The following is an 11,619-nucleotide window of genomic DNA, read 5'->3' on the forward strand; positions in this document are numbered from 1 at the left end:
ATCTTATCTATGAATATATGATCTTGTATTAATGCATATATGGTGGAGTTATACCAAGATACACTTATAAATCTTCTTCTACCAAAAATGCTAAACGCTTAAGATTGGATATTAAGAAAGATTTAAAGGTAAGTGTCGTTAACCGGTGCCCATGTGATTTATATTTCTATGAGAAATATTATATTCGTTTCAATCGATTAAATGGTTAATGTTATCATTTATGATTTGCTCAATTAATTGATATCATATCAGTTATTGATATCATCCAAAACTCAAATGAATGAAGAAAGTTCGAGATCACATCTGATACTCTCAATTGTTATTGAAAGTACCAACCTCTCAGTTTATTGCGAGAGGAAAGGTATGGTCGTTATAAGTTATAATATCTTATCTATGAATATATGATCTTGTATTAATGCATATATGGTGGAGTTATACCAAGATACACTTATAAATCTTCTTCTACCAAAAATGCTAAACGCTTAAGATTGGATATTAAGAAAGATTTAAAGGTAAGTGTCGTTAACCGGTGCCCATGTGATTTATATTTCTATGAGAAATATTATTCGTTTCAATCGATTAAATGCTTAATGTTATCATTTATGATTGGCCCAAATAATTGATATGATATATGTTATTGATATCATCCAAAACTCAAATGAATGAAGAAAGTTCGAGATCTCATCTTATACTCTCAATTTTATAATATCTTATCTATGAATATATGATCATGTATTAATGCAGGCATATATAGTGGGGTTATACCAAGATACACTTATAGATCTTCTTCTACCAAAAATGTTGAACGCTTAAGATTGGATATTAAGAAAGATTTAAAGGTAAGTGTCGTTAACCGGTGCCCTTGTAATTTATATTTCTATGTGAAATATTATATTCGTTTCAATCGATTAAATGATTAATTTTATCATTTATGATTGGCCCAATTAATTGATATCATATCAGTTATTGATATCATCCAAAACTCAAATTAATGAAGAAAGTTCGAGATCTCATCTGATACTCTCAATTATTATAATATCTTATCTATGAATATATGATCTTGTATTAATGCAAACATATATGGTGGAGTTATACCAAGATACACTTATAGATCTTGTTATACCAAAAATGTTGAACGCTTAAGATTGGATATTAAGAAAGACTTAAAGGTAACTGTCGTTAACCGGTGCCCATGTGATTTATATTTTTTTGAGAAATATTATATTTGTTTCAATCGATTAAATGGTTAATTTTATCATTTATGATTGGCCCAATTCATTGATATCATATCAGTTATTGATATCATCCAAAAATCAAATGAATGAAGAAAGTTCGAGATCTCATCTGATACTCTCAATTGTTATAATATCTTATCTATGAATATATGATCTTGTATTAATGCAGGCATATATGGTGGAGTTATACCAAGATACACTTATAAATCTTCTTCTACCAAAACTGCTGAACGCTTAAGGTTGGATATTAAGAAAGATTTAAAGGTAAATGTCGTTAACCGGTGCCCTTGTGATTTATATTTCTATGAGAAATATTATATTCGTTTCAATCGATTAAATGGTTAATTTTATCATTTATGATTGGCCCAATTAATTGATATCATATCAGTTATTGATATCATCCAAAAATCAAATGAATTAAGAAAGTTCGAGATCTCATCTGATACTCTCAATTGTTATTGAAAGTAGCAACCTTCAAACTCAGTTTATTGCGAGAGGAAAGGTATGGTCGTTATCAGTTATGGTATCTTATCTATGAATATATTATCTTATATTAATGGAGGCATATATGGTGAAGTTATACTATGATACACTTATAGATCTTCTTCTACCAAAAATACTAATTGTTTAAGATTGGATATTAAGAAAGATTTAAAGGTAAGTGTCGTTAACCCGTGCCCTTGTGATTTATATTTCTATGAGAAATATTATATTCGTTTCAATCGATTAAATTGTTAATGTTATCATTTATGATTGGCCCAATTAATTGATATCATTCCACTTAAGAAGCTGCTCTTGATATATTAAGTATTTTGTGATGTTAGGGCATGGTATCTTTTGAAAATGTGACTGCTGTATTAATTTCAACATTTGGGGAATTGTGAAACATTATCCAAACAGCATATAAACAATGGCATACATCCGGAACTCAAATGAATGAAGAAAGTTCGAGATCTCATCTAATACTCTCAATTGTTATTAAAAGTACCAACCTTCAAACTCGGTCTATTACGAGAGGAAAGGTATGGTCGTTATCAATTATGGTATCTTATCTATGAATATATGATCTTTTATTAATGCAGGCATATATGGTGGAATTATACCAAAATACACTTATAGATCTTCTTCTACCAAAAATGCTAAACGCTTAAGATTGGATATCAAGAAAGATTTAAAGGTAAGTGTCGTTAACCGGTGCCCTTGTGATTTATATTTCTATGAGAAATATTATATTCATTTCAATCGATTAAATGGTTAATGTTATCATTTATGATTGGCCTAGTTAATTGATATCATTCCGCTTAAGAAGCTGCTCTTGATATATACGGTATTTTGTGATGTTAGGGCATGGTATCGGTAAAAAATGTGACTGTTGTATCAATTTCATAATTTGAGGAATTGTGGAGCATTATTCAAAGAGCATCTGAACAACGGCATACATCCGGAACTCAAATGAATGAAGAAAGTTCGAGATCTCGTCTGATACTCTCAGTTGTTATTGAAAGTACCAACCTTCAAATTCAGTCTATTGCGAGAGGAAATGTATGGTCGTTATCAGTTATAGTATCTTATCTATGAATATATGATGAGATCAGCTTTTATGAACTTTGGCTACGGTGAATGTACATGGTTTTGCATATACATTGCCTCGCTCTTTTGCCATTCAATGTTATGAAGGATTAATTTAAGTGTGTGATGATGTAGACAGTGAGATTGAAGCCTTGTCTTGGTTACTTGTTGAGTTGTTGTCTTTCTATTTTTATCATTTTAGTGTTTGACTATCAAATGATTTCATGTGCAGTTAAGTTTTGTGGATCTTGCTGGTTTAGAAAGAGTGAAGAAATAAGTCTCTTCTGGTAGTCAACTTAAGGAAGCTCAAAGCATCAACAAATTACTTTCAGTTCTTGTCTTCTGGTGGTCAACACATACCTTATAGGAATCATAAGTTAACAACGTTAATGAGTGATTCACTTGGTGGTAATGCAAAAACACTCATGTTCGTAAATGTATCACCAGCTTAATCAAATTTGGATGAGACATACAATTTCCTAATGTGTGTTTTCTGTCTGCATTACTTTGTGTATATTATTTTCTTATGGGGTGGGCTTGGGAAGCCTGGGAATCATCCTTCCCTCTCCCTCACTAGTTCTACTTGAAGTTGGGTGACAATTAATTGCGTAGGCTAAAACTATAGGAAATACACCGTTGCAAAAGGTTTGCTTCATGCTTTCTCATCCTTAACGCAAATGGGATCCTATCCAAGTATATAAACAAGGAACTACGGTTGTTCTCTTACTGTTCGTCATCTGCATGATAATGTTTCTAATTAGTTGTCCACCTGTATAATTTGCATATATTGTCTTAGAATAGACATCGATCTTGTATTAATGCAGGCATATATGGTGGAGTTATACCAAGATACACTTATAGATCTTCTTCTACCAAAATTGCTAAACGCTTAAGATTGGATATTAAGATAGATTTAAAGGTACCTTTGTGATTTATATTTCTATGAGAAATATTACATTCGTTTCACTCGATTAAACGGTTAATGTTATCATTTATGATTGACGCAATTAATTGATATCATATCAGTTACTGATATCATCCAAAACTCAAATGAATGAAGAAAGTTCGAGATCTCATCTGATACTCTCAATTGTTATTGAAAATACCAAACTTCAAACTCAGTTTATTGTGAGAGAAAAGGTATGTTCGTTATCAGTTACGGTATCTTATCTATGAATATATTATCTTGTATTAATGGAGGCATAAATGGTGGAGTTATACCAAGATACACATATAGATCTTCTTCTACCAAAAATGCTCAACACTTAAGATTAGATATTAAGAAAGATTTAAAGGTAAGTGTCGTTAACCGGTGCCCTTGTGATTTATATTTCTATGAGAAATATTATATTCGTTTCAATCAATTAAATGGTTAATGTTATCATTTATGATTGGCCCAATTAATTGATATCATATCAGTTATTGATATCATCCAAAACTTAAATGAATGAAGAAAGTTCGAGATCTCATCAGATACTCTCAATTGTTATTGAAAGTACCAACCTTCAAACTCAATTTATTGCGAGAAGAAAGGTATGGTCGTTATCAGTTATAGTATCTTATCTATGAATATATGATCTTGTATTAATGCAGGCATATATGGTGGAGTTATACCAAGATACACTTATAGATCTTCTTCTACCAAAAATGCTAAACGCTTAAGATTGGATATTAAGAAAGATTTAAAGGTAAGTGTCGTTAACCGGTGCCCATGTGATTTATATTTCTATGGGAAATATTATATTAATTTCAATCGATTAAATGGTTAATTTTATCATTTATGATTGCCCCAATTAATTGATATCATATCAGTTATTGATATCATCCAAAACTCAAATCAATGAAGAAAGTTCGAGATCTCATCTGATACTCTCAATTGTTATAATATCTTATCTATGAATATATGATATTGTATTAATGCAGGCATATATGGTAGGGTTATACCAAGATACACTTATAGATCTTCTTCTACCAAAAATGTTGAACGCTTAAGATTGGATATTAAGAAAGATTTAAAGGTAAGTGTCGTTAACCGGTGCCCTTGTAATTTATATTTCTATGTGAAATATTATATTCGTTTCAATCGATTAAATGATTAATTTTATCATTTATGATTGGCCCAATTAATTGATATCATATCAGTTATTGATATCATCCAAAACTCAAATTAATGAAGAAAGTTCGAGATCTCATCTGATACTCTCAATTATTATAATATCTTATCTATGAATATATGATCTTGTATTAATGCAAACATATATGGTGGAGTTATACCAAGATACACTTATAGATCTTGTTATACCAAAAATGTTGAACGCTTAAGATTGGATATTAAGAAAGACTTAAAGGTAACTGTCGTTAACCGGTGCCCATGTGATTTATATTTTTTTGAGAAATATTATATTTGTTTCAATCGATTAAATGGTTAATTTTATCATTTATGATTGGCCCAATTCATTGATATCATATCAGTTATTGATATCATCCAAAAATCAAATGAATGAAGAAAGTTCGAGATCTCATCTGATACTCTCAATTGTTATAATATCTTATCTATGAATATATGATCTTGTATTAATGCAGGCATATATGGTGGAGTTATACCAAGATACACTTATAAATCTTCTTCTACCAAAACTGCTGAACGCTTAAGGTTGGATATTAAGAAAGATTTAAAGGTAAATGTCGTTAACCGGTGCCCTTGTGATTTATATTTCTATGAGAAATATTATATTCGTTTCAATCGATTAAATGGTTAATTTTATCATTTATGATTGGCCCAATTAATTGATATCATATCAGTTATTGATATCATCCAAAAATCAAATGAATTAAGAAAGTTCGAGATCTCATCTGATACTCTCAATTGTTATTGAAAGTAGCAACCTTCAAACTCAGTTTATTGCGAGAGGAAAGGTATGGTCGTTATCAGTTATGGTATCTTATCTATGAATATATTATCTTATATTAATGGAGGCATATATGGTGAAGTTATACTATGATACACTTATAGATCTTCTTCTACCAAAAATACTAATTGTTTAAGATTGGATATTAAGAAAGATTTAAAGGTAAGTGTCGTTAACCCGTGCCCTTGTGATTTATATTTCTATGAGAAATATTATATTCGTTTCAATCGATTAAATTGTTAATGTTATCATTTATGATTGGCCCAATTAATTGATATCATTCCACTTAAGAAGCTGCTCTTGATATATTAAGTATTTTGTGATGTTAGGGCATGGTATCTTTTGAAAATGTGACTGCTGTATTAATTTCAACATTTGGGGAATTGTGAAACATTATCCAAACAGCATATAAACAATGGCATACATCCGGAACTCAAATGAATGAAGAAAGTTCGAGATCTCATCTAATACTCTCAATTGTTATTAAAAGTACCAACCTTCAAACTCGGTCTATTACGAGAGGAAAGGTATGGTCGTTATCAATTATGGTATCTTATCTATGAATATATGATCTTTTATTAATGCAGGCATATATGGTGGAATTATACCAAAATACACTTATAGATCTTCTTCTACCAAAAATGCTAAACGCTTAAGATTGGATATCAAGAAAGATTTAAAGGTAAGTGTCGTTAACCGGTGCCCTTGTGATTTATATTTCTATGAGAAATATTATATTCATTTCAATCGATTAAATGGTTAATGTTATCATTTATGATTGGCCTAGTTAATTGATATCATTCCGCTTAAGAAGCTGCTCTTGATATATACGGTATTTTGTGATGTTAGGGCATGGTATCGGTAAAAAATGTGACTGTTGTATCAATTTCATAATTTGAGGAATTGTGGAGCATTATTCAAAGAGCATCTGAACAACGGCATACATCCGGAACTCAAATGAATGAAGAAAGTTCGAGATCTCGTCTGATACTCTCAGTTGTTATTGAAAGTACCAACCTTCAAATTCAGTCTATTGCGAGAGGAAATGTATGGTCGTTATCAGTTATAGTATCTTATCTATGAATATATGATGAGATCAGCTTTTATGAACTTTGGCTACGGTGAATGTACATGGTTTTGCATATACATTGCCTCGCTCTTTTGCCATTCAATGTTATGAAGGATTAATTTAAGTGTGTGATGATGTAGACAGTGAGATTGAAGCCTTGTCTTGGTTACTTGTTGAGTTGTTGTCTTTCTATTTTTATCATTTTAGTGTTTGACTATCAAATGATTTCATGTGCAGTTAAGTTTTGTGGATCTTGCTGGTTTAGAAAGAGTGAAGAAATAAGTCTCTTCTGGTAGTCAACTTAAGGAAGCTCAAAGCATCAACAAATTACTTTCAGTTCTTGTCTTCTGGTGGTCAACACATACCTTATAGGAATCATAAGTTAACAACGTTAATGAGTGATTCACTTGGTGGTAATGCAAAAACACTCATGTTCGTAAATGTATCACCAGCTTAATCAAATTTGGATGAGACATACAATTTCCTAATGTGTGTTTTCTGTCTGCATTACTTTGTGTATATTATTTTCTTATGGGGTGGGCTTGGGAAGCCTGGGAATCATCCTTCCCTCTCCCTCACTAGTTCTACTTGAAGTTGGGTGACAATTAATTGCGTAGGCTAAAACTATAGGAAATACACCGTTGCAAAAGGTTTGCTTCATGCTTTCTCATCCTTAACGCAAATGGGATCCTATCCAAGTATATAAACAAGGAACTACGGTTGTTCTCTTACTGTTCGTCATCTGCATGATAATGTTTCTAATTAGTTGTCCATCTGTATAATTTGCATATATTGTCTTAGAATAGACATCGATCTTGTATTAATGCAGGCATATATGGTAGAGTTATACCAAGATACACTTATAGATCTTCTTCTACCAAAATTGCTAAACGCTTAAGATTGGATATTAAGAAAGATTTAAAGGTAAGTGTCGTTAACCGGTGCCCATGTGATTTATATTTCTATGAGAAATATTATATTCGTTTCAATCGATTAAATGGTTAATGTTATCATTTATGATTTGCTCAATTAATTGATATCATATCAGTTATTGATATCATCCAAAACTCAAATGAATGAAGAAAGTTCGAGATCACATCTGATACTCTCAATTGTTATTGAAAGTACCAACCTCTCAGTTTATTGCGAGAGGAAAGGTATGGTCGTTATAAGTTATAATATCTTATCTATGAATATATGATCTTGTATTAATGCATATATGGTGGAGTTATACCAAGATACACTTATAAATCTTCTTCTACCAAAAATGCTAAACGCTTAAGATTGGATATTAAGAAAGATTTAAAGGTAAGTGTCGTTAACCGGTGCCCATGTGATTTATATTTCTATGAGAAATATTATATTCGTTTCAATCGATTAAATGGTTAATGTTATCATTTATGATTTGCTCAATTAATTGATATCATATCAGTTATTGATATCATCCAAAACTCAAATGAATGAAGAAAGTTCGAGATCACATCTGATACTCTCAATTGTTATTGAAAGTACCAACCTCTCAGTTTATTGCGAGAGGAAAGGTATGGTCGTTATAAGTTATAATATCTTATCTATGAATATATGATCTTGTATTAATGCATATATGGTGGAGTTATACCAAGATACACTTATAAATCTTCTTCTACCAAAAATGCTAAACGCTTAAGATTGGATATTAAGAAAGATTTAAAGGTAAGTGTCGTTAACCGGTGCCCATGTGATTTATATTTCTATGAGAAATATTATTCGTTTCAATCGATTAAATGCTTAATGTTATCATTTATGATTGGCCCAAATAATTGATATGATATATGTTATTGATATCATCCAAAACTCAAATGAATGAAGAAAGTTCGAGATCTCATCTTATACTCTCAATTTTATAATATCTTATCTATGAATATATGATCATGTATTAATGCAGGCATATATAGTGGGGTTATACCAAGATACACTTATAGATCTTCTTCTACCAAAAATGTTGAACGCTTAAGATTGGATATTAAGAAAGATTTAAAGGTAAGTGTCGTTAACCGGTGCCCTTGTAATTTATATTTCTATGTGAAATATTATATTCGTTTCAATCGATTAAATGATTAATTTTATCATTTATGATTGGCCCAATTAATTGATATCATATCAGTTATTGATATCATCCAAAACTCAAATTAATGAAGAAAGTTCGAGATCTCATCTGATACTCTCAATTATTATAATATCTTATCTATGAATATATGATCTTGTATTAATGCAAACATATATGGTGGAGTTATACCAAGATACACTTATAGATCTTGTTATACCAAAAATGTTGAACGCTTAAGATTGGATATTAAGAAAGACTTAAAGGTAACTGTCGTTAACCGGTGCCCATGTGATTTATATTTTTTTGAGAAATATTATATTTGTTTCAATCGATTAAATGGTTAATTTTATCATTTATGATTGGCCCAATTCATTGATATCATATCAGTTATTGATATCATCCAAAAATCAAATGAATGAAGAAAGTTCGAGATCTCATCTGATACTCTCAATTGTTATAATATCTTATCTATGAATATATGATCTTGTATTAATGCAGGCATATATGGTGGAGTTATACCAAGATACACTTATAAATCTTCTTCTACCAAAACTGCTGAACGCTTAAGGTTGGATATTAAGAAAGATTTAAAGGTAAATGTCGTTAACCGGTGCCCTTGTGATTTATATTTCTATGAGAAATATTATATTCGTTTCAATCGATTAAATGGTTAATTTTATCATTTATGATTGGCCCAATTAATTGATATCATATCAGTTATTGATATCATCCAAAAATCAAATGAATTAAGAAAGTTCGAGATCTCATCTGATACTCTCAATTGTTATTGAAAGTAGCAACCTTCAAACTCAGTTTATTGCGAGAGGAAAGGTATGGTCGTTATCAGTTATGGTATCTTATCTATGAATATATTATCTTATATTAATGGAGGCATATATGGTGAAGTTATACTATGATACACTTATAGATCTTCTTCTACCAAAAATACTAATTGTTTAAGATTGGATATTAAGAAAGATTTAAAGGTAAGTGTCGTTAACCCGTGCCCTTGTGATTTATATTTCTATGAGAAATATTATATTCGTTTCAATCGATTAAATTGTTAATGTTATCATTTATGATTGGCCCAATTAATTGATATCATTCCACTTAAGAAGCTGCTCTTGATATATTAAGTATTTTGTGATGTTAGGGCATGGTATCTTTTGAAAATGTGACTGCTGTATTAATTTCAACATTTGGGGAATTGTGAAACATTATCCAAACAGCATATAAACAATGGCATACATCCGGAACTCAAATGAATGAAGAAAGTTCGAGATCTCATCTAATACTCTCAATTGTTATTAAAAGTACCAACCTTCAAACTCGGTCTATTACGAGAGGAAAGGTATGGTCGTTATCAATTATGGTATCTTATCTATGAATATATGATCTTTTATTAATGCAGGCATATATGGTGGAATTATACCAAAATACACTTATAGATCTTCTTCTACCAAAAATGCTAAACGCTTAAGATTGGATATCAAGAAAGATTTAAAGGTAAGTGTCGTTAACCGGTGCCCTTGTGATTTATATTTCTATGAGAAATATTATATTCATTTCAATCGATTAAATGGTTAATGTTATCATTTATGATTGGCCTAGTTAATTGATATCATTCCGCTTAAGAAGCTGCTCTTGATATATACGGTATTTTGTGATGTTAGGGCATGGTATCGGTAAAAAATGTGACTGTTGTATCAATTTCATAATTTGAGGAATTGTGGAGCATTATTCAAAGAGCATCTGAACAACGGCATACATCCGGAACTCAAATGAATGAAGAAAGTTCGAGATCTCGTCTGATACTCTCAGTTGTTATTGAAAGTACCAACCTTCAAATTCAGTCTATTGCGAGAGGAAATGTATGGTCGTTATCAGTTATAGTATCTTATCTATGAATATATGATGAGATCAGCTTTTATGAACTTTGGCTACGGTGAATGTACATGGTTTTGCATATACATTGCCTCGCTCTTTTGCCATTCAATGTTATGAAGGATTAATTTAAGTGTGTGATGATGTAGACAGTGAGATTGAAGCCTTGTCTTGGTTACTTGTTGAGTTGTTGTCTTTCTATTTTTATCATTTTAGTGTTTGACTATCAAATGATTTCATGTGCAGTTAAGTTTTGTGGATCTTGCTGGTTTAGAAAGAGTGAAGAAATAAGTCTCTTCTGGTAGTCAACTTAAGGAAGCTCAAAGCATCAACAAATTACTTTCAGTTCTTGTCTTCTGGTGGTCAACACATACCTTATAGGAATCATAAGTTAACAACGTTAATGAGTGATTCACTTGGTGGTAATGCAAAAACACTCATGTTCGTAAATGTATCACCAGCTTAATCAAATTTGGATGAGACATACAATTTCCTAATGTGTGTTTTCTGTCTGCATTACTTTGTGTATATTATTTTCTTATGGGGTGGGCTTGGGAAGCCTGGGAATCATCCTTCCCTTTCCCTCACTAGTTCTACTTGAAGTTGGGTGACAATTAATTGCGTAGGCTAAAACTATAGGAAATACACCGTTGCAAAAGGTTTGCTTCATGCTTTCTCATCCTTAACGCAAATGGGATCCTATCCAAGTATATAAACAAGGAACTACGGTTGTTCTCTTACTGTTCGTCATCTGCATGATAATGTTTCTAATTAGTTGTCCACCTGTATAATTTGCATATATTGTCTTAGAATAGACATCGATCTTGTATTAATGCAGGCATATATGGTGGAGTTATACCAAGATAC

This window comes from Corylus avellana, chromosome ca2 (genome assembly GCF_901000735.1).
Source record: "Corylus avellana chromosome ca2, CavTom2PMs-1.0".
Taxonomy (NCBI): domain Eukaryota; kingdom Viridiplantae; phylum Streptophyta; class Magnoliopsida; order Fagales; family Betulaceae; genus Corylus; species Corylus avellana.